Here is a 25,230-nt window from a genome sequence, read left to right as displayed (position 1 = left end):
TTTCAATTAAGGGGTGTTAGGGTTAGACTTAAGTTTAGTGGTTAATACATTTAATATAGTGGCAGCGACGTTGGGGGTGGAAGATTAGGGGGTTAATAAGTGTAGGTAGGTTGCGGCGACATTGGGGATGGCAGATTAGGGGTTAATAAATATAATGTAGGTGGCGGCGATGTTGGGGCAGCAGATTATGGGTTAATAAGTATAATGTAGGTGGCGGCGATGTTGGGGCAGCAGATTATGGGTTAATAAGTATAATGTAGGTATCGGCGATGTCGGGGGCGGCAGATTAGGGGTTAATAAGTATAAGATTAGGGGTGTTAAGACTCGGGGTTCATGTTAGGGTGTTAGGTGTAAACATAAAATGTGTTTCCCCATAGGAATCAATGGGGCTGCGTTACTGAGTTTTACGCTGCTTTTTTGCAGGTGTTGGACTTTTTCTCAGCCAGCTCTCCCCATTGATGTCTATGGGAAAATCGTGCACAAGCACGTACGACCAGCTCACCGCTGACTTGAGCAGCACTGGTATTGGAGTGCGGTATGGAGCAAAATTTTGCTCTACGCTCACTTCTTGCCTTTTAACGCCGGGTTTAGAAAAACCTGTAATACCAGCATTGTAGGTAAGTGAGCGGTGAGAAAAAAATGCTCGTTAGCACTGCATAGCTCCTAACGCAAAACTCATAACCTGGCCGTAAGAGAGTAATACATGCTTACCTCAAATGATGATGAAGAGAGGAGGCCGCTCTTGGGCCACATATAATCTAAGTTAATAAGGAGGAGGTATTAAAAGGGGTCAGAGAGAGGAAAAAATGAGGGCCGCCCTTAGATCCTAGATATGAGTATGTATTATATTTTAACTCTAATGTAACCTCTTTTATAGTGATTAAGCCACTTTTGGACCTAACATTGCCGTTGGATAGTTTATTTAAAAAGAGGACCAAGTGATAAAGGGATTGGGTGGAACAAGAATATTAATATGTAATGCAGAGTATAAGGGAGTTTATGGGTTGGAGGCCAGGATATTTATAAGCCAGGTATCAGGCACTGGTCAGGAGTTCTATTAGGCCTAAACAGTGTCATAGGGCATATTTTTTAGGACTGGTGTAACATTTTCCATGTGTGGGGAAAATCTAGTAAAAGGAGAGCCTTTCCTCCAATTGCATAAGAAGTGTCACCTAACATAAATGTATGTTGAGACATTCAGGTTAGAGTCCCAACCAAAAAAAAATACTTTGAAAAGTTTCAGTATTAGCTTAGCCAGTTGTGCAGTGTACGTTATAGGCTTTATATGAGTATCTGTCTGTGATGGAGCTTGTGTTTGGGTGAATCTCTTAACAAAAAGTGGGTGTATAGATTCTCTAGACCCTTATATACTATAGGCTTGGCACATATGATAAAAAAGTAAGCTAACACTTTAGCCAATGGACATGAGTGCTAGATATAGTGAGACAGCGATGGCAGGCTTTGTAGTTAGTTATAGTACAGGCTCTGCATTGTGCCTGAGTGTATAGTGCCCCAAGTTTAACATACATATTCAAGGCACAATCAATCTCCCCTTACTTCAAAGGGCTAGATATAATTAGACAGTAAGATCTAAACAGATACCAACTGGTTAAAGTGGATTAGACATATTTACTGCATACTGTGTTAATAAAGAAATGGTTGTTACCTGCCTATGTCAAATAGAGATCACCCAAGAGGCATCATAGAGGCGATTAGTAAACCTTTAGCATTATAGAAATAACAAACTTAAACACGATGTGTCTATAATGTCATTGGTATATCACTACAAAAATACAGCACATTAATTGCACGTAGGGTCTGCAATTTCAAAAGCTGCCAACATTGAGAAGGGAATATAGAGCAGCAATGAAATACGGTGATATACAAAAAGTACAAAAATCTCCCAATACAGAGAATTGGGAACCCCTGAACAAAACGAATGGTACCACTATCTACAACTTACATCTAGGATAAGAGAAATAATGGGACCCAACATACCCCCTAACAATACTGCATTAGAAACAATATGCCTACCAAAAAACTATAAGAGGGGACTGATTGCTTTACTATATCCGGCATTTAGTGAGGGGACTGGCAATAAGAAAAGTTCTTTTATGACTAAGTGGGAACAAGAATTGAATCAGACTTTGACACTAGAGACCTGGTTGACAAATCTTGACAGAGGCTTATCATTTTCTCTAAATGCAATATTAAAAGAGAATTATATCAAGGTGGCATTTAAATAGTACATGTACCCCACCAGATGGACCAAGACACAGGCAGAGGGCTCCCATAGGTGTTATAGGGGATGCAAGGAAGATGGGACATATTTGCATATGTGGTGGCAGTGTGAGAAAGTTAAAAAGTTATGGGATTTAACCTCAGCATTTCTAAGTACTATTCTTGAGACTGAGATCGACTTATCCCCAGAGCAAGCTCTGTTACACTTTCCCACAGGAGGCAATATCAAAAGACACCACAAATCGATAGCAATGATATGTACTATAGTACGGATCTCAATAGCGAGATTTTGGAGGGTAGTTCGGCCCACATTTGATTATGTCAAGAAGAGAATTGAATATCATTATAGTATGGCCAGTGCCTCAGCAACTATACTAAACTCTAGAAACCAATTTATCCAACAATGGGAACCCTATATAATGTATATAGAAATGGTTAATAGAACTAGAACCTTAACCAATTAGTTAACACCCATAGTTATGATATTAAGGAATATAGGCTTGAGTTTGCAATGGTTTAGACCTCTGAGGTGGTGGGCTAGAGTTTTTTCACACGAAATCTAAAGAAGAAATAAAACAAGACATAAATCCATGTGTATTGTATTAATTAAGCACTACTGAAGAAAATACATTTGTAGACTGTATTGTTTATGTATTTAAGTTTTATTGTTGTTGTTGATGAAACTTGTACAATTTTTACATTTTGTGAAAGTAAATAAAAAGATTTCAACAAAAAAAAAGTACAAATATCACTTGGTGTATAAATAATGGTGACAATAAAAAGTGAAATAAAAAGTAATAAAATACAATATTAAGGATATATGTGATCGAAAAGAGTCCTCCTCAATCTCAGTGATCCAAGTGAATTTGTGCCTCAAAAACAAGAAAAAGAAAATATAGTGCAATACAATTTGATAAAAAGAGATATTATTCACATTGGCGGTCCCGCCAAGGCGTTACTCACACTTTGTAAAGCCAGCCAGGCTCTAGGTACAGACGCACGCCTGGCTTTATACTGCCAGGTCCCCAGTATACAATAACCGCAGGCCGCTGCTTTAGATAAATGGATTTTTAATTAAAAACATAAAACATAAAAAAAACACGAATATTAGATCATACATATGGTCACTCGGGTATCTGTCCACAGACAGTGCTTTAGTGGGAGTGGTATCGCAACCCAGGGAAGGCTAGCACAGCCACCAGGCACGCTATCCACCTCTATCCGAGTAAGGGTTGTTATTTAATTAACACAATAATGTTTGTTATTAAAATTTGTCCCAAATGAATGAAATACCTAACAACTTGAAAGGTTTTAAAATTTCAGAACATACAATTCGTACAAACCGAAATTTTCCTAATGCTTGTCTATGTAGCACCCTTTTTCTATATTTTAAAACTGAATACTAAAACTGATTATCCAATTGTGACAACTGAAAGGGCACACAGAATGCTTTAAAACCTTGACACATCTTTGTGCTTAATTTACTTCAGCAGAGATTATCTGATAGAGAAATGTACTAATAGTGTAGTCAATCAAAATCCTGTAGAAAATCTTATAGAATCCTATAGAAAAACTTATCTATAAAAATCCCCATACACTTTATTAGTGGTTTTCTAAAGGATTGTGATCAACCTGATAATGCCCATGGCTAGTTTTGTCTGTTCTAGCAACAAGTCTGTATTGAATCCTCCAAATAAGGCAAGGGGTGAGTGGATTAAAAGAATGGATTAAAAAAAACACAAAACATTTCCAGTAAATAATATCATAATGCATTCAAAACATTTTCAAGCTCACTCCTACCTTTATTAACCCCTAAATCAACATATCCCCCAATACCTTCTATTGTACCACTACACTTATCAATATTAACCATACCACTAAGGGGCTCAACCCTCCTAAGGGACCCCAATGCTAAAGGGCCCTGCACTCAAAGGAATCCCCAAAAAGTAAACCCCAACTTTAGATAAGACAGTATAAGGAACCCCTAGCCAAAAATCCTTACATGCAACTGCATTACCTTAAAATACCCTGAAAACAAAAAAATCCAGTAAAAAAGAAAAAAAAAAAAACTTACACAGAAGATAATCTCCACTGCTAAATGTTTTCTTTCTCCTCTCACAAATCTCTCCACAGCTGCTGCAATCTTGATTTGGTGGTCCTCCTCAATCTTTCTGCCTCACAGAATTACTAAATTCTGGTAATTTCTTATGTAGGGACTCAGTTCCAATTGATTTCTATTATCTAATTTACTTTGTTAATTTGGTATCCTTTGTTGAAAATCATACCTTGGTTGGCAGCAGTGCACTACTGGGAGCTAGCTTCTGATTGGTGGCTGCACAACTTATTGTCATTGGCTCACTTAAAGGACCAGTCAACACATTAGATTTGCATAATCAGATCTCTGGTTAATTTTATAAATGTGCCCAAATGCCCCCAAAATACAATGTAGTGTATTTTATTAAAAAAAAAAAAAAGATAGCAGTATCTTGAATTTTAAATAAAATAACTGCACTAGGCAGTATTTTGGGAGTAAAGTTGGCAGGAGTGGGGTGTTAGAAAATAAATGACACTGAAAAGTGCCTTTACATTGCAGTCTATGGGAACTTTGTGTTCCCAGTAAATATATATGTATATAAGATGTAATAGCCTATAGGAAGACACCAGTTAACATAGTACCTAAACAGCAACCAATCAGACAAAAAGAAGAGGGCCATGAATGTGCCCCTTTCTGCAGCCCAAACAAGGTTTACAGCTGCATCAAAAGACTGGTAGTGGTCCGTACTAAGCTCCGGATTGATGTCATCGCTCACCAACCCTCCTTGTATCAGCCTGATCTTACCTGGCTCATTTTTTGGCACCACTCCAAGCAGTGGGACCACCAAGTCCTTGATAGGAGGTCTGGAAAAGGGTCAACAATGTTACTTAGAGCAATTTCTTCAAACAGCTTATCCCTATGGGTACTAGTGGTAGGTGGAATTCAAGTTGCAATGAGAAGTTGATCCCACAAACCATTTTGGAATTGGAATGATGAAACCTGCTGTCAGACTGTCCAGCAGCAATTAGGCTGTGGCTTGGTCTGGGTACCTTTCCAGCCCCGGCTCAATTGCATCCACCCTCAGAGGAGTTTTCACTCTTACCTGTTACAACACTTGATCTGCTTCTTTCTCCATCTAAATAACACTTCCTGCTGCACTCTGATCCTGAATGTGAGGCTTCACAATATCTGCAGACATGACAAAAAGAACAATATGCTCCTATGTCCCACTGTGTATCTTGAAACTTCCAACACTCCCAACCCCTACTCCTCTTTCGAGTGGTGGGATGAACCAGAAGAGATGCTTAGCGGTGGAGAAGGGGATCTCTCAGGACTTAACAACAACCATAAATACCTATCTACAGTCCCGTAGGACAAGATAGGGTTACCCGCCATGTTCAGGTAGAAATCCATATCAAAATCCTTTCACACGCCTGGGTAAAATCGCCTGGGAATTCAGTCAATTGTGTCTATGCATTTCAACATGGAAAGGGCCTCTGACCGATGCTCCAAATAACAGGAGATGAGCATGTGAAAGCACCAATGCCATTCATTGCAGGTATCAGGCCTCTTCACCCTCTTCTGGCCTGTGCCATCCTACATCATTTTTTTAAGATGGTAAGCCTCTACAGAGAGCTCAAATACATTGACATGCTTCCCATCATGGATCTTCTTGATGACCTTAGTTTTTAAATATGCATGCAAGGACTGCACAAAACATAGGTAAGTATCCCCCTGTACTGCAGACTACCAATCCAGTGAGCCCCCACATGATGGTAACACCACCCCTGACCAGACACAGCTGACACGGCATGTGCATCCTTCCTGGCCACTAACTTCTTGATCATATGGAACATGTGCCTGTGACCATTACTTAAATCAACTATGCCCTTACTGTCAGTATTAGAATCATTGGATGTAGTGTCCCCTCTTGTCAATGTATTGTTATTAAAGAGGGACTTACCAACATTGTAAACTGAAGATTGTGCCACAGCCGCCAAACTTACAACCTTAGAAACAGGAGCTCCTCCTTCTGGAGCAGACATCTTGTGTGGTCCCACATCAAAGCAGCTGCCTCCTCAGGCATGTCCATGTCTGCATTGGCCCCTGCATCCTTCAAAGATAAAATAGGGAAAGGAGCACCACGGGACTGGGAAGTTGGAACTTGTGACCAGAAATACCAGACACACCAGAGTCCAGAGACCCATCATGCACCCCAGTTTCAGCTTCTACCAACCTGTAATTTTACTGCCTCCTGTGGGAATCAGCCCCTGACAATAAGCCCCCTGTCACCATAATAAAACCCTGTGTGAGAGTGGATGGAGAGACCAAAGCTCCAGTCAGCATAGCCGCCAAAGCCTGGACTGAGTCACCATGATGTCGCCCCTGCCACCGCACTGCCCACCAATGCTGACCTGTCCACAGATCCCAGAGGCCCTAACGATTGGGGGGCTTCCTGCTCACCATACAACTCGCCAGAGCCCTCATCATCATCATCTGAAGATGAGTGATCTAAGGAGGATGCTGCTGCTCCCAAGGCCACAGGGGTAGAAACAAGCAAATGGGGGGCCCACTGAAGGGTGATAGAGAAGAAGGGGGAGCCACTATCCCAGGGAAGTAGACCCCTGTTGATGCCCCAGGGGTGGGGGGAGTCACCTCTTCTCCATCCCTAATACTTATCTCTCTTGCAGGTCTCCTCACAGAAGCAGCTGCATCCTTCTCCAGAAACCTCTTGGGTGGTACAGACATTCACTATCATACACACAAACTCTTGCACACTCTTACACATAGGTTAGGAACAGACTCTACTAGCTGCTTGCAATAAAAAAATACCTTCCTCTACATAATTGCTTTCATTAAACTCACATAATACATGTGAATCTACGCAATTATATTCAAAGTTTTAACAGCATAGACATATTTTACTGTGGTTCTCTAATATTCTTCACATACTGATTAATTACATGAAAAAAATTACTAAAAAATCTCACCTTCAGTCCTACACAATGTTCCCTTTAACTTCCTTCTCTCACACCATTAATTTGCTTTCCGGATATGAATGTGATGAGGAGTCCTTCAATGCTCAGCTTTGCATTTGATGAGTGTGCAAATTTATCAATGTCTCTTGGGGGTCAGGGCTAGAACACACAAAGAGTAACCTAGCTACAGTGTTATGCTTAGCCTAGATGATTTTATTGGGCCTCATGTATTAATGGGTGGAGAGGCAAGTTACCTAACTTGGGGACCTGCCGGCCTGCTTTCGCAGAGATGGGCAGCAGACACTGTACATCCACTGCCCAGATGTACCATTGCATAAGTCCTTGCTAATGCAACACCTCATTCTGCTCTCAAGTAAACAATTGTGCAAGAGCAGGGCCTGCCAATCACCTTAAATTAATATTTTTTGTCTCCCACCCAAAAAAAAAGCATCATTTCTTGCTTAATATATTGAATCCCCTAAATTTACTCAAGCCCTGCACCTCAAGCAGCACGTGGAATGTAGTTCCCTAACATCCTGGGCCAGATTATGAGTGGCACAGTAACTGTTGGGCGCAAGTGATATCGGGTTTATAGCGGTTGTTTGCATGTGTCCGAAGTAGCATGTGTATTACAAGTTGAAAGCAAATGAGTTCATTTGAGGGCCAATGAATTCAACATGAAACAGGATAGCGCAACCTCAGAACTCTGGTTAACTGTTACGCTCAAATTAATACAAATTATTCAAAATTAACAAACATACTGTAAAATATTGAAAATAATCCATAGAACATATCTATATATTTTACAGTATATTTCGGCATTTTTAATAATATTTATATGATTTATTATTATTACATAATTGTGTCAACTTACACATGAAACATTATTGTCATAGTATACCTTAGAAAAAAATCTTCTCTAATAACATTTTTCCTGTACTAAATTGTATGAAATTAACAGTACTGCACCATTCTGTAAAAAAAACAAATAAACGTTTAATTGAAATATGATCATTTAAAGGAAATTGTAATTGCATTCTTTCAAACCTTTTACAATTAAATAACTATGACATCTTACAGTATTTCATTATTGTATTATTGTGCTTGAATGATTTGCGTCTTACAGGTAATTGTTAAGATCATTTTCCTTTTGTTCTGTGTTTAAAGAAATGTTTAAGAAGTTTTTAGTATTTATTGTTTTCAAGAAATAGAACTGTAGGAAAGTAGCATCTAAAAAATAGAATTTTAATTTCTCTGTTTATTTGAATATTTAAGTTTGTGTTTGATAACCTTATTTTTTTTCAAATTGTATTTAAGGTCACTATATTAAATATGACCCTGAGGAAGTCTCCCTAATGATGGTTAGGGAAACCAGATGTGGACTCCTTGCCCAATGTTCTTAGAGGAATATGGCTGTTCCTCACTGATGATATAGGACTGATATACTTCAGAAAAGTTCTTCTCTGTGAAAAGCTCAATTGGCTAAAAGAGACTGCCCATAGGTAGTAACTCACTATAAAACAAGCTACTGAGCTGTTGTTCATTCCTGGTACAGTGCTTCTTTGTCTGTATTCACTATATTAATAATTTTCACCTAGATTCCGAGTTTTGAAAAAATGGCCATTTCAGCGTAAAAACCGTAATGCAGCCATTATGAGTCTTGTCCGTATAGCTGTACCGCACGCATTTTAGCCTGTAACACAATGTCAATCCCGCACTCAAAAAAATTATGTTTTTGCGTGGGATTTCCATAACGCCAGTATTACAAGTTGTGTGGTGAGGCTAAAATGTTTGCGTTCCAGTCTATACTGACAGGATCCATTCCGCTATATGAGACCAGTAGTTACACAAAACTCATAACTAAATTGTTACAAAGTACACTAACACCCATAAATTACCTATTAACCCCTAAGCCGAGGCCCTCCAGCATCGTAAACACTAAACTAAACGTATTAACCCCTAATCTGCCGCTCCCGACATCACCGCCACTAATACAGTTTATTAACCCCTATTCTGCTGCTCCCCAACATCGTCACCACAATAATAAAGTTATTAACCCCTATTTCCCTGCACCCCAACATCGCCCATACTATAATAAAGACATTAACCCCTATTCCGCCGCTCCCCGACATCGCCGCCACTAAATAAAGTTATTAAACCCTAAACCTCTGGCCTCCCACATCACCGCCACTAAATAAACCTATTAAACCCTAAACCGCCAGCCTCCCACATTGCAAAAAACTAAATTAAACTATTAACCCCTAAACCTAACAACCTCCTAACTTTAAATTAAAATTACAATATCCCTAACAACTATTATACTAAAAGTAAAATAACTATTCATTAAATAAACTAAATTACACATTAAAAAAACCTAACACTACTAAAAAAAAAAAATCTAAAATTTCAAAAAATAAAAAATACTAAATTACAAAAATTAACAAACACTAAATTACGAAAAATAACGCACAAAATTATCTAAAATTAAAACAATTATACCTAATCTAAAAGCCCTATAAAAATACCCCCCAAAATAAAAAAATAAACCCTAGTCTACAATAAACTACCAAAAGCCCTTTAAAGGACCTTTTGTAGGGCATTGCCCTAAAGAAATCAGCTCTTTTACCTTTAAAAAAAATACAAACACCCACAACAGTAAAACCCACCACCCAACCAACCCCCCAAAATAAAAAACCTAACTCTAACAAAAACCTAAGCTATCCATTGCCCTGAAAAGGGCATTTGTATGGGCATTGCCCTTAAAAGGGCTTTTAGCTCTTTTGCATTGCCCTGAAATGGGCATTTAGCTCTTTTAAGAAATCCCAAACCCTAATCTTAAAAAAAAACATCGAAAAAAGTTTAAAAAAAAACATAATTTATGTAAGAACTTACCTGATAAATTCATTTCTTTCATATTAGCAAGAGTCCATGAGCTAGTGACGTATGGGATATACATTCCTACCAGGAGGGGCAAAGTTTCCCAAACCTCAAAATGCCTATAAATACACCCCTCACCACACCCACAATTCAGTTTAACGAATAGCCAAGAAGTGGGGTGATAAAAAAGTGCGAAAGCATATAAAATAAGGAATTGGAATGATTGTGCTTTATACAAAAATCATAACCACCACAAAAAAGGGTGGGCCTCATGGACTCTTGCTAATATGAAAGAAATGAATTTATCAGGTTAGTTCTTACATAAATTATGTTTTCTTTCATGTAATTAGCAAGAGTCCATGAGCTAGTGACGTATGGGATAATGATTACCCAAGATGTGGATCTTTCCACGCAAGAGTCACTAGAGAGGGAGGGATAAAATAAAGACAGCCAATTCCTGCTGAAAATAATCCACACCCAAAATAAAGTTTAATGAAAAACATAAGCAGAAGATTCAAACTGAAAATCGCTGCCTGAAGTACTTTTCTACCAAAAACTGCTTCAGAAGAAGAAAATACATCAAAATGGTAGAATTTAGTAAAAGTATGCAAAGAGGACCAAGTTGCTGCTTTGCAAATCTGATCAATCGAAGCTTCATTCCTAAACGCCCAGGAAGTAGAAACTGACCTAGTAGAATGAGCTGTAATCCTTTGAGGCGGAGTTTTACCCGACTCAACATAGGCAAGATGAATTAAAGATTTCAACCAAGATGCCAAAGAAATGGCAGAAGCTTTCTGGCCTTTTCTAGAACCGGAAAAGATAACAAATAAACTAGAAGTCTTTCGGAAAGACTTAGAAGCTTCAACATAATATTTCAAAGCTCTAACAACATCCAAAGAATGTAACGATTTCTCCTTAGAATTCTTAGGATTAGGACATAATGAAGGAACCACAATTTCTCTACTAATGTTGTTGGAATTCACAACTTTAGGTAAAAATTCAAAAGAAGTTCGCAACACTGCCTTATCCTGATGAAAAATCAGAAAAGGAGACTCACAAGAAAGAGCAGATAATTCAGAAACTCTTCTGGCAGAAGAGATTGCCAAAAGGAACAAAACTTTCCAAGAAAGTAATTTAATGTCCAATGAATGCATAGGTTCAAACGGAGGAGCTTGAAGAGCCCCTAGAACCAAATTCAAACTCCAAGGAGGAGAAATTGACTTAATGACAGGTTTTATACGAACCAAAGCTTGTACAAAACAATGAATATCAGGAAGATTAGCAATCTTTCTGTGAAAAAGAACAGAAAGAGCAGAGATTTGTCCTTTCAAGGAACTTGCAGACAAACCTTTATCTAAACCATCCTGAAGAAACTGTAAAATTCTTGGAATTCTAAAAGAATGCCAAGAAAAATGATGAGAAAGACACCAAGAAATATAAGTCTTCCAGACTCTATAATATATCTCTCTGGATACAGATTTACGAGCCTGTAACATAGTATTAATCACAGAGTCAGAGAAACCTCTTTGACTAAGAATCAAGCGTTCAATCTCCATACCTTTAAATTTAAGGATTTGAGATCCTGATGGAAAAAAGGACCTTGCGACAGAAGGTCTGGTCGTAACGGAAGAGTCCATGGATGGCAAGAGGCCATCCGGACAAGATCCACATACCAAAACCTGTGAGGCCATGCCGGAGCTACCAGCAGAACAAATGAGCATTCCTTCAGAATCTTGGAGATTACTCTTGGAAGAAGAACTAGAGGCGGAAAGATATAGGCAGGATGATACTTCCAAGGAAGTGACAATGCATCCACCGCTTCCGCTTGAGGATCCCTGGATCTGGACAGATACCTGGGAAGTTTCTTGTTTAGATGAGAGGCCATCAGATCTATTTCTGGAAGTCCCCACATTTGAACAATCTGAAGAAATACCTCTGGGTGAAGAGACCATTCGCCCGGATGTAACGTTTGGCGACTGAGATAATCCGCTTCCCAATTGTCTATACCTGGGATATGAACCGCAGAGATTAGACAGGAGCAGGATTCCGCCCAAACCAGAATTCGAGATACTTCTTTCATAGCCAGAGGACTGTGAGTCCCTCCTTGATGATTGATGTATGCCACAGTTGTGACATTGTCTGTCTGAAAACAAATGAACGATTCTCTCTTCAGAAGAGGCCAAGACTGAAGAGCTCTGAAAATTGCACGGAGTTCCAAAATATTGATCGGTAATCTCACCTCCTGAGATTCCCAAACTCCTTGTGCCGTCAGAGATCCCCACACAGCTCCCCAACCTGTGAGACTTGCATCTGTTGAAATTACAGTCCAGGTCGGAAGCACAAAAGAAGCCCCCTGAATTAAACGATGGTGATCTGTCCACCACGTTAGAGAGTGTCGTACAATCGGTTTTAAAGATATTAATTGAGATATCTTTGTGTAAACCCTGCATCATTGATTCAGCATACAGAGCAGAAGAGGTCGCATGTGAAAACGAGCAAAGGGGATCGCGTCCGATGCAGCAGTCATAAGACCTAGAATTTCCATGCATAAGGCTACCGAAGGGAATGATTGTGAATGAAGGTTTCGACAAGCTGAAATCAATTTTAGACGTCTCTTGTCTGTTAAAGACAGAGTCATGGACACTGAATCTATCTGGAAACCCAGAAAAGTTACCCTTGTCTGAGGAATCAATGAACTTTTTGGTAAATTGATCCTCCAACCATGATCTTGAAGAAACAACACAAGTCGATTCGTATGAGATTCTGCTAAATGTAAAGACTGAGCAAGTACCAAGATATCGTCCAAATAAGGAAATACCACAATACCCTGTTCTCTGATTACAGACAGAAGGGCACCGAGAACTTTTGTAAAAATTCTTGGAGCTGTAGCTAGGCCAAACGGCAGAGCCACAAACTGGTAATGCTTGTCCAGAAAAGAGAATCTCAGGAACTGATAATGATCTGGATGAATCGGAATATGCAGATAAGCATCCTGTAAATCTATTGTGGACATATAATGCCCTTGCTGAACAAAAGGCAAGATAGTCCTTACAGTTACCATTTTGAACGTTGGTATCCTTATATAACGATTCAATATTTTTAGATCCAGAACTGGTCTGAAGGAATTCTCCTTCTTTGGTACAATGAAGAGATTTGAATAAAACCCCATCCCCTGTTCCAGAACTGGAACTGGCATAATTACTCCAGCCAACTCTAGATCTGAAACACAATTCAGAAATGCTTGAGCTTTCACTGGATTTACTGGGACACGGGAAAGAAAAAATCTCTTTGCAGGAGGTCTCATCTTGAAACCAATTCTGTACCCTTCTGAAACAATGTTCTGAATCCAAAGATTGTGAACAGAATTGATCCAAATTTCTTTGAAAAAACGTAACCTGCCCCCTACCAGCTGAGCTGGAATGAGGGACGCACCTTCATGTGGACTTAGAAGCAGGCTTTGCCTTTCTAGAAGGCTTGGATTTATTCCAGACTGGAGATGGTTTCCAAACTGAAACTGCTCCTGAGGATGAAGGATCAGGCTTTTGTTCTTTGTTGAAACGAAAGGAACGAAAACGATTATTAGCCCTGTTTTTACCCTTAGATTTTTTATCCTGTGGTAAAAAAGTTCCTTTCCCACCAGTAACAGTTGAGAAAATGGAATCCAACTGAGAACCAAATAATTTGTTACCCTGGAAAGAAATGGAAAGTAGAGTTGATTTAGAAGCCATATCAGCATTCCAAGTTTTAAGCCATAAAGCTCTTCTAGCTAAAATAGCTAGAGACATAAACCTGACATCAACTCTGATAATATCAAAAATGGCATCACAGATAAAATTATTAGCATGCTGAAGAAGAATAATAATATTATGAGAATCATGATCTGTTACTTGTTGCGCTAAAGTCTCCAACCAAAAAGTTGAAGCTGCAGCAACATCAGCCAAAGATATAGCAGGTCTAAGAAGATTACCTGAACACAGATAAGCTTTTCTTAGAAAGGATTCAATTTTCCTATCTAAAGGAACTTTAAAGGAAGTACCATCTGACGTAGGAATAGTAGTACGTTTAGCAAGGGTAGAAACAGCCCCATCAACTTTAGGGATTTTGTCCCAAAATTCTAATCTGTCAGACGGCACAGGATATAATTGCTTAAAACGTTTAGAAGGAGTAAATGAATTACCCAATTTATCCCATTCTCTGGAAATTACTTCAGAAATAGCATTAGGAACAGGAAAAACTTCTGGAATAACCACAGGAGATTTAAACACCTTATCTAAACGTTTAGAATTAGTATCAAGAGGACCAGAATCCTCTATTTCTAAAGCAATTAGTACTTCTTTAAGTAAAGAACGAATAAATTCCATTTTAAATAAATATGAAGATTTATCAGCATCAATCTCTGAGACAGAATCCTCTGAACCAGAAGAGTCATCAGAATCAGAATGATGATGTTCATTTAAAAATTCATCTGTAGAGAGAGAAGTTTTAAAAGATTTTTTATGTTTCCTAGAAGGAGAAATAACAGACATAGCCTTCTTGATGGATTCAGAAACAAAATCTCTTATGTTATCAGGAACATTCTGCACCTTAGATGTTGAGGGAACTGCAACAGGCAATGGTACATTACTAAAGGAAATATTATCTGCTTTAACAAGTTTGTCATGACAATTAATACAAACAACAGCCTGAGAAATAGCTACCAAAAGTTTACAGCAGATACACTTAGCTTTGGTAGTTCCAGCACTAGACAGCAATTTTCCTGAAGTATCTTCTGACTCAGATGCAACGTGAGACATCTTGCAATATGTAAGAGAAAAAACAACATATAAAGCAAAATTGATCAAATTCCTTAAATGACAGTTTCAGGAATGGGAAAAAATGCCAATAAACAAGCTTCTAGTAACCAGAAGCAAAGAAAAAATCAGACTGAAATAATGTGGAGACAAAAGCGACGCCCATATTTTTTGGCGCCAAATAATACGCCCACATTGTTTGGCGCCTAAATGCTTTTTTGCGCCAAAAATGACGCCACATCCGGAACGCCGACATTTTTGGCGCAAAAGGACGTCAAAAAATGACGCAACTTCCGGCGACATGTATGATGCCGGAAACAGAAAAGATTTTTTGCGCCAAAAAAGTCTGCGCCAAGAATGACGCAATAAAATGAAGCATTTTCAGCCCCCGCGAGCCTAACAGCCCACAGGGAAAAAAAGTCAAATTTTTAAGGTAAGAAAAAATGATTGATTCAAACGCATTATCCCAAATATGAAACTGACTGTCTGAAAATAAGGAATGTTGAACATTCTGAGTCAAGGCAAATAAATGTTTGAATACATATATTTAGAACTTTATAAATAAAGTGCCCAACCATAGCTTAGAGTGTCACAGAAAATAAGATTTACTTACCCCAGGACACTCATCTACACGTTTGTAGAAAGCCAAACCAGTACTGAAACGAAAATCAGCAGAGGTAATGGTATATAAATAAGAGTATATCGTCGATCTGAAAAGGGAGGTAAGAGATGAATCTCTACGACCGATAACAGAGAACCTATGAAATAGACCCCGTAGAAGGAGATCACTGCATTCAAATAGGCAATACTCTCCTCACATCCCTCTGACATTCACTGCACGCTGAGAGGAAAACCGGGCTCCAACTTGCTGCGGAGCGCATATCAACGTAGAATCTAGCACAAACTTACTTCACCACCTCCATAGGAGGCAAAGTTTGTAAAACTGAATTGTGGGTGTGGTGAGGGGTGTATTTATAGGCATTTTGAGGTTTGGGAAACTTTGCCCCTCCTGGTAGGAATGTATATCCCATACGTCACTAGCTCATGGACTCTTGCTAATTACATGAAAGAAACTAACACTAACCCCCGAAGATCCACTTTTTTTTCCCACAGTCTTTGAAGTCCAGACATCCATGTGGCAAGAAGTCTTCATCCAGGCGGCGAGGTATTCATCCATCCAGGCGGCGTCTTCTATCTTTATCCAGACGGCATCTTCTAACTTCATCCCGGTGGCTTTTCTATCTTCATCCCGGTGGCGTGGATCGTGTCCATCCTTGAAGCGATCCGGCATGGAGCATCCTCTTCATACGGCCGCCGCCATACACTGAATCTTCAATGCTAGGGATTCTTTTCAAAATGGTGTCCCTTGCATTCCTATTGGCTGATTTGATTTTTGAAATTCAAATCAGCCAAAAGGATGAGAGCTACTGAAATCCTATTGGCTGTTCAAATCAACCAATAGGATGAGAGCTACTGAAATTCTATTGGCTATTGTAATGGCAGCGCTATGGAGGGTGAAATTACGCAACTTTTGTTGCGTTCGTTTTGCACCCTCTATAGCGCAAAACTTGTAATCTAGGTGTATGTTATTTAAGTTAATAATTATTGTCTGATTTAAGATATTATAAATTATGACTGATTTTTTAGGTAATGATCACATTAAGATCAGAATTTATGATATTTAAGATGTTATGGGGTACATTACTTGTGATGTCATAACTTAAGCCATCAATTGTGTCACATAAATTATGCTAGGGGTTTATATTTTGAATTTCCTTTATTTTTAACATTCTAATGAGAACTCTAATTCATGTAAAGTGTGTCTAATGTATGCATTGACTCATGCCAAATACAGACATATTACAGATATTAATTGTTGGTAAAAGAAACTGCTTCCTGGACACTCCTCATTTTCCAATATGACTTTTAATGGAAGCTCCAACAATGATTAACCCCTTAATGACCACAGCACTTTTCCATTTTCTGTCCGTTTGGGACAAGGCTATTTTTACATTTTTGCGGTGTTTGTGTTTAGCTGTAATTTTCCTCTTACTCATTTACTGTACCCACACATATTATATACAGTTTTTCTCGCTATTAATTGGACTTTCTAAAGATACCATTATTTTTATCATATCTTATAATTTACTATAAAAAAAAATATAAAATATGAGGAAAAATTTAAAAAAAATATTATATACACACATATTATATACAGTTTTTCTCGCTATTAATTGGACTTTCTAAAGATACCATTATTTTTATCATATCTTATAATTTACTATAAAAAAAAATATAAAATATGAGGAAAAATTGAAAAAAAAACTTTTTCTAACTTTGACCCCCAAAATCTGTTACATATCTACAACCACCAAAAAACACCTATGATAAATAGTTTCTAAATTTTGTCCTGAGTTTAGAAATACCCAATGTTTACATGTTCTTTGCTTTTTTTGTAAGTTATAGGGCCATAAATACAAGTAGCACTTTGCTATTTCCAAACCATTTTTTTTTTTTCAAAATTAGCGCTAGCTACATTAGAACACTGATATCTTTCAGGAATCTCTGAATATCCATTGACATGTATATATTTTTTTTAGTAGACAACCCAAAGTATTGATCTAGGCCCATTTTGGTATATTTCATGCCACCATTTCACCGCCAAATGCGATCAAATAAAAAAAATCGTTCACTGTTTCACAAATTTTTTCACAAACTTTAGGTTTCTCACTGAAATTATTTATAAACAGCTTGTGCAATTATGGCACAAATGGTTGTAAATTCTTCTCTGGGATCCCCTTTGTTCAGAAATAGCAGACTTATATGGCTTTGGTGTTGCATTTTCGTAATTAGAATGCCACTAAATGCCACTGCGCACCACACGTGTATTATGCCCAGCAGTGAAGGGGTTAATTAGGGAGCATGTAGGGAGCATTTTGGGGTAATTTTAGCTTTAGTTTAGTGTAGTAGACAACCCCAAGTATTGATCTAGGCCCATTTTGGTATATTTCATGCCACCATTTCACCGCCAAATGTGATCAAATAAAAAAAACGTTAAATTTTTCGCAATTTTAAGTTTCTCACTGAAATCATTTACAAATAGCTTGTGCAGTTATGGCACAAATGATTGTAAATGCTTCTCTGGGATTCCCTTTGTTCAGAAATAGCAGACATATATGGCTTTGGTGTTGCTTTTTGGTATTTAGAAGGCCGCTAAATGCCGCTGCGCATCACACGTGTATTATGGCTAGCATTGAAGGGGTTAATTAGGTAGCTTGCAGGGTTAATATTAGATTTAGTGTAGAGCTCAGCCTCCCACCTGAAACATCAGACCCCCTGATCCCTCCCAAACAGCTCTCTTCCCTCCCCCACCCCACAATTTTCCCCGCCATCTTAAGTACTGGCAGAAAGTCTGCCAGTACTAAAATAAAAGCTATATTTTTTTTTTATTTTATTTTTTTAAGCATATTTACATATGCTGCTGTGTACAATCCCCCCTTAGCCCCCAACCTCACTGATCCCCCCCAAACAGCTCTATAACCCTCCCACTTTAACTTAATGGGTGCCATCTTGGGTACTGGCAGCTGTCTGCCAGTACCCAGTTTAGAAGAAAAAATGTTTTTATTTTTAATTTTGTAAGCTTTTCTGTAGTGTAGCTTCCCCCACACAAAACCAACCCCCCACCCCTCCACGATCTCTTTTTGTGCTTTTGCACAAACAAGATTAGGCCACTTATTACTTAAAAAAATTTCCGTAGTGTAGCGGTTCCCACCCGCTCCCGCCCCGTGCACGCGCCTGCCCGCCAACCTCCGTGCGTGCCCCCTGACCGTCCCGCCCCCGATCCCGCCCCCTTGACGTCACACAGAACACCGATGGCCGCCCACCCGCCGCCCAAGTCGGCTCCCACCCACCAACGATAACGATGTCCGGTGCAGAGAGGGCCACAGAGTGGCTCTCTCTGCATCGGATGGCCATGTAAGGTTATTGCAGGATGCCTCCATACCGAGGCATCACTGCAATAACCGGAAAGCAGCTGGAAGCGAGTAGGATTGCTTCCAGCTGCTTTCCACACCGAGGACGTGCAGGGTACGTTCTCAGGCGTTAACTGCCTTTTTTTTTTGAGGACGTACCCTGCACGTCCTCGGTCATTAAGGGGTTAAACTTTCTAAACTACAGATCTGAGCAATGTCAAGAATAACAAATCTAGGCATTTACTTATGTCAAGTATTAAAAAAAAAGTAATAATTTAAGTAATACTTATTCTTAAAGGGACAGTGTAGTCAAAATTAAACTTTCATGATTAGGGCATGCAATTTTAAACAACTTTCCAGTTTACTTTTATCATCACATTTGCTTTGTTTTCTTGTTTTGCTTTTTTTGAAAGGTAAATCTAGGAAAGCTCAAACTGATTTCTAAACTGCTTAAAATCACTTCTTATTTTAGTGCATTTTGATAGTTTTTCACAGTTTAATAGCGCTAGTTCCTGTGTGTCATATAGATAACATTGTGCTCACTCTTGTGGAGTCAACATTCATTGGCCTAAACACGTCTGTCAAAAGCACTGAGATAAGGTGGCAGTCTGCAGAAGCATAGATACAAGGTTATCACAGAGTCAATAAGTATATTAATCTCACAGTGCTGGTTGGTTATATAAAATTGGGTTATGGGTAATAAAGGGATTTTTTTTAAAAACAATACAAATTTTCAAGTAGACTGTCCTTTTAAATGAATACATTTATTTTGTGTAAGTATATTCTGCATGATTGTAAATATATAATATTTTATCCAATATGGGTGCAAGCTTCAGTTATCTTAAAAATGTACATTTTAGTTAATGTTTTCCATGTTTTCCCATTTCTACATTTTATGGCATATAAAAGATTTTTTAATGCCTATATCAATGTGTTTATATTTGCTACACAGAGGAAAATCCCTTTCCATCAAAAGAGTTGGGCGAATGTTGCTTGTCAGTTAGAAAGCATCAACAGGAGACAAACAGCTGATACTACTGTATTCAAATTAAAATTAAACTTACAATTTATTTTAGTCAATATTTTTTAAATAAAAAAAAACAACATTTTTAAACACCGGTCTTTCATATACACAATAAACATATTTTGATCTAATTGGCCTTTCGGTAATGGCACGTACCCTAGATTGAATAAAAAAATACAATATATATCCCATCCAACTGAAGTCTAGGAACCCCTGGAGTAAATACATGCTACGTACTAACAATAAGTAATAATGAGATAAGTATAATCATCCTAAAATGGATGTCTTTTTTACTTTTACTGGCATAAAATATGAAAAAGAAAAACACTAAAATTAAGTTTCATTGCAAAAAAAAAGCTGACAGATTAAATATGTTTTAAAAAATGACACCACCAATATACTGCTCACTCACTCACTCACCAATAAAGCCATGAGAAAATCACATACAAGTCCATTATCTGATGTTGTTAATTCAGTTAGAAATCACTTAGTAAAACTGAATTTGAATTACAGAAAAAAAATAGTTATCTATATTTTATATAACTAGTTTATTTCAGTAAACATCTTTGCTTTGTAAGATTTTTCTTTAATCTTTTTTTCGCTTAGATCATTAGACACATCAGTTTTTTTTTTGTTACGTGACATGTTATAATGAGCAATAATGAAGCTTTTGAATGTCTCTACAAACTATGGTTATATCAAGCGATGCCCTGTCTGTGTTTACAACATGCTGTATTAACTGTGGTTGTTATGTTTAAACAAAACTGACACTAGATGATAGATAGATAGATAGATAGATAGATAGATAGATAGATAGATAGGTAGATAGATAGATAAATAGATGATAATAGATAGATAGATAGATAGATAGATAGATAGATAGATAGATAGATAGATAGATAGATAGATAGATAGATAGATAGATAGATCTACAGAAAAACACAGTTTCATAAGCGGCTGTGAAGATGATGACCAATCAATGGTAATTTTAGAGGTGGAATTAGTAGAGACTTTAAGTAGTTATTCTGAAAATTAAAGAAAAGCCTGACATTTTTTTTTTTACAATAAAAGAAGAAATATAAATATCAAAAATGTGTCTAATTATAAATAGACAGTTACAATATGTACATAATGTATTAAGCAGGTGCTTCTGTTCATATTAAATAACAAGTAATATCAATATAAAATAAATAATTTAAGGTAATACTGGTCTCAAATAAATATTTGGTTTTAGATTTGGTTTTACATAGATAGATGATAGACAGACAGACATAGACATAGACATAGATAATGTAAAATACAAAACAATTCTTAAATAATATGATTTTATTCCACGTGGGTTTTTCTTTTTACATGTTTTAAATGTGTTTCACTTTTTACATATCAGTTGTAAAGGTATTAACACATCTCAGAGAGGCTGTTGAAAATTTTAGGCTTTTAATGACTGCATACGACAAACTGAAAACTATTAATGAACTCAGTGAAAACTGTGAACAAATTATTGTTTTCTGGCTCCCATGGACTTTAATGGGAGCTGAAAAAAGTCTTCTTCTATAGTAGTTTGAACGGTGCAGTTTTGCGAACTGTCAAATTCTCAGCCAGATTACGAGTTTTGCGTTATGAGTGGCTAGCTAATAACTTGCAAGTTATTTTCACCGCTCACCTTTAATAGCACTGCTTTTACAGGTTTGCAAAAACCAGGTTTGTGCGGGCAATATGGTTGCATTGAGCAATGTTTTGACGTGCTTGTGCACGATTTCCCCATAGACATTAATGGGGAGAGCTGGCTAAAAAAAAAGCCTAACACCTGCAATCGCAGAGCGTAAAGCTCCAAAAAGCAGCCCCATTGATGTCTATGGAAAAAAAATGTATGTTTAAACCTAACACCCTAACATAAACCCTGAGTCTAAACACTCCTAATCTGCCGCCCCGACATCGTCGACACCTACATTACACTTATTAACCCCTAATCTTCTGCCCCCGATGTCGCCGCCACCTACCTACACTTATTAACCCCTAATCTTCCATCCCCAACGTCACCGCCACCTACATAAATTTATTAACCCCTAATCTGTCACCCCCAATGTCATCGCCGCCACTATACTAAAGTTATTAACCCCTAAACCTCTGGCCTCCCACATCCCTAGCACTAAATAATTATATTAACCCCTAACGTAACCCTAAGTCTAACCCTAACCCTAACGTAACCCTAACCCTAACACCCCCTAACTTTAACATAATTAAAATAATTCTAAATAAAACTTACTATTAATAACTAAATAATTCCTATTTAAAAATAAATACTTACTTACCTGTAAAATAAACCCTAAGCTAGCTACAATATAACTAATATATAGGATTTAATTCCTATTGGCTGATAGAGTTCTGTCAGCCAGTCGGAATGTAAGGGACACCATCTTGGATGACGTCATTTAAAGGGAATCTTCATTCTTCAACAGCCATCGGAAGAAGAGGATGCTCCGCGCCGGATGTCTTGAAGATGGACCCGATCCTCGCTGGATGGATGAAGATAGAAGATACCGTCTGGATGAAGACTTTTGCCCACTTGAATAAAGACTTCTGCCAGCTTCGATGAGGACTTCTGCCCGCTTGTATGAGGACTTCGCTGCCTGGATGAGGATGGATGTCCGGTAAGTGGATCGTCGGGGGTTAGTGTTAGGTTTTTTTAAGGGTTTATTGGGTGGGTTTTTATTTAGCTTATGGTTTTGGGCAATGTAAAAGAGCTAAATGCCCTTTTAAGAGCAATGCCTATCCAAATGCCCTTTTCAGGGCAATGGGGAGCTTAGGTTTATTTAGATAGGATTTTATTTGGGGGGTTTGGTTGTGTGGGTGTTGGGTTTTACTGTTGGGGGGTTGTTTGTATTTTTTTACAGGTAAAAGAGCTGATTTTCTTTGGGGCAATGCCCCGCAAAAGGCCCTTTTAAGGGCCATTGGCAGTTTAGTGTAGGCTAGGGTTTTTTTTATTTTGGGGGGGCTTTTTTATTTTGATAGGGCTATTAGATTAGGAGTAATTCATTTTTATTTTTGATAATTTCTTTTTTTATTTTGTGTAATTTATTGTTTATTAATTTTTTTACTTTAGATAAATGTATTTTGTTAATTTAATTTATGTAATTTTATTGTAATGTTAGGTTTTAGTGTAAGGCAGGATAGGTTTTATTTTACATGTAAATTTGCATTTATTTTAACTAGGTAGCTAGTAAATAGTTAATAACTATTTACTAACTAGTCTATCTAGTTAAAACAAATACAAACTATTAGTTATATTGTAGTTATCTTAGGGTTTATTTTACAGATAAGTAAGTATTTAGTTTTAAATAGGAATTATTTAGTTATTAATAGGTTGTATTTAGATTTGTTTTAATTATATTTCAGTTAGGGGGTGTTGGGGTTAGGTTTAGGGGTTAATAGGTTTATTATAGCGGTGGAGTGGGCGGACAGCAGATTAGGGGTAAATTATATTTAAATAGTGTTTTTGATGTGGTAGGGCGGTGGTTTAGGGGTTAATAATTTTATTATAGTTGCGACGATGTCGGGGAGTGGCAGAATAGGGGTTAATACACTTTTTAAGTGGCGGTTAATAATTTTATCTTAGTGTTTGCGATGTGGGAGGGCCTCAGTTTAGGGGTTAATAGGTTGTTTATGGGTGTTAGTGTACTTTTTAACACTTTAGTTATGAGTTTTATGCTACAGCTATGTAACGTAAAACTCATAACTACTGACTTTAGATGGCGGTACGATTTTTGTCAGTATAGGCTGTACCGCTCACTTTTTGACCTCCCAGGCAAAACTCGTAATACCGGCGCTATGGAAGTCCCATTGAAAAATAACTTTTTTAAAAGTGCGGTACTGGCGTTGCGTGATGGCCAAAAAATTGTGCAGTACAGCTATACCTGCAAGACTTGTAATAGCAGCGGTAGGGAAAAATCATTGTTATGAAGAATAACGCTGCTTTTTCACTCATACTGCCAAACTCGTAATCTAGCTGAATGTTATTTGTATTAGCAAATTAACCCCTAATCTGCCGTCCCTAACAACGCCGCCACCTACCTACACTTATAAAGCCCTAACCTGCTGCCCCCAATGTTGCCGCCACTATACTAAAGTTATTAACCCCTAAACCTCTGGTCTCCCATATCACTAACACTAGATAAATATATTAACCTCTAAATCTAACCCTAAACCTAATGTAACCCTAAGCATAAATCTAACCCTAACCCTAACACCCCCTAACTTAAATATAATTAAAATAAAGCTAAATAAATCTTACAATTATTAACTAAATAATTCCTATTTAAAACTAAATACATACTTACCTGTAAAAAAAAACCTAAGATAGCTACAAAATAACTAATAGCTATATTGTAGCTAGCTTAGGTTTTATTTTTATTTCACAGGTAAGTTTGTATTTATTTTAACTAGGTAGACTAGTTAGTAAATGTTTAATCCTGACACCCTAACATAAAACCACGTCTAAACACCCCTAATCTGCAGCCCCAGACATCGCCGCCACCAACATAATGTTAATGACCCCTAATCTACCGCCCTTAACATCGCCACCACCTAAATAAAACTAATAACCCCTAATCTGCCGCCCTTAACATTGCCACCACCTATATTACAGTTATTAACCCCTAATTTGCCGCCCCTAACATCGCCGTCACCTACATTACAATTTTTAACCCCTAATCTGCTGCCCCTAACATCGCCGCCACCTACCTACATTTATAAACCCCTAACCTGCTGCCCCCAATGTCGCCGCCACTATACTAAAGTTATTAACCCCTGGCCTCCCATATCACTAACACTACATAAATATATTAACCCCTAAACCTAACCCTAACCCTAACGTAACCCTAAGCATAAGTATAACCCTAACCCTAACACCCTCTAACTTAAATATAATTAAAATAAAACTAAATAAATCTTACATTTATTAACTAAATAATTCCTATTTAAAACTAAATACATACCTGTAAAAAACCTAAGCTAGCTACAAAATAACTAATAGTTATATTGTAGCTAGCTTAGGCTTTATTTTTATTTCACAGGTAAGTTTGTATTTATTTTAACTAGGTAGACTAGTTAGTAAATAGCTATTAACTATTTACTAACTACCTAGTTAAAATAAATACAAATTTACCTGCAAAATAAAACCTAACCTGCCTTACACTAAAACCTCCCATTACAATCAAATCAAATAAATTAAATTAATCAAATACAATTATTTAAATTACAAAAAAACAAAACACTAAATTACACAAAATAAAAAACAAAATTATCAACAAAAAAC

The sequence above is a fragment of the Bombina bombina genome, chromosome 2 (genome assembly GCF_027579735.1).
Source record: "Bombina bombina isolate aBomBom1 chromosome 2, aBomBom1.pri, whole genome shotgun sequence".
Lineage (NCBI taxonomy): Eukaryota > Metazoa > Chordata > Amphibia > Anura > Bombinatoridae > Bombina > Bombina bombina.
The sequence above is the reverse complement of the archived record's forward strand: the minus strand, read 5'-3'. Positions refer to the sequence as shown.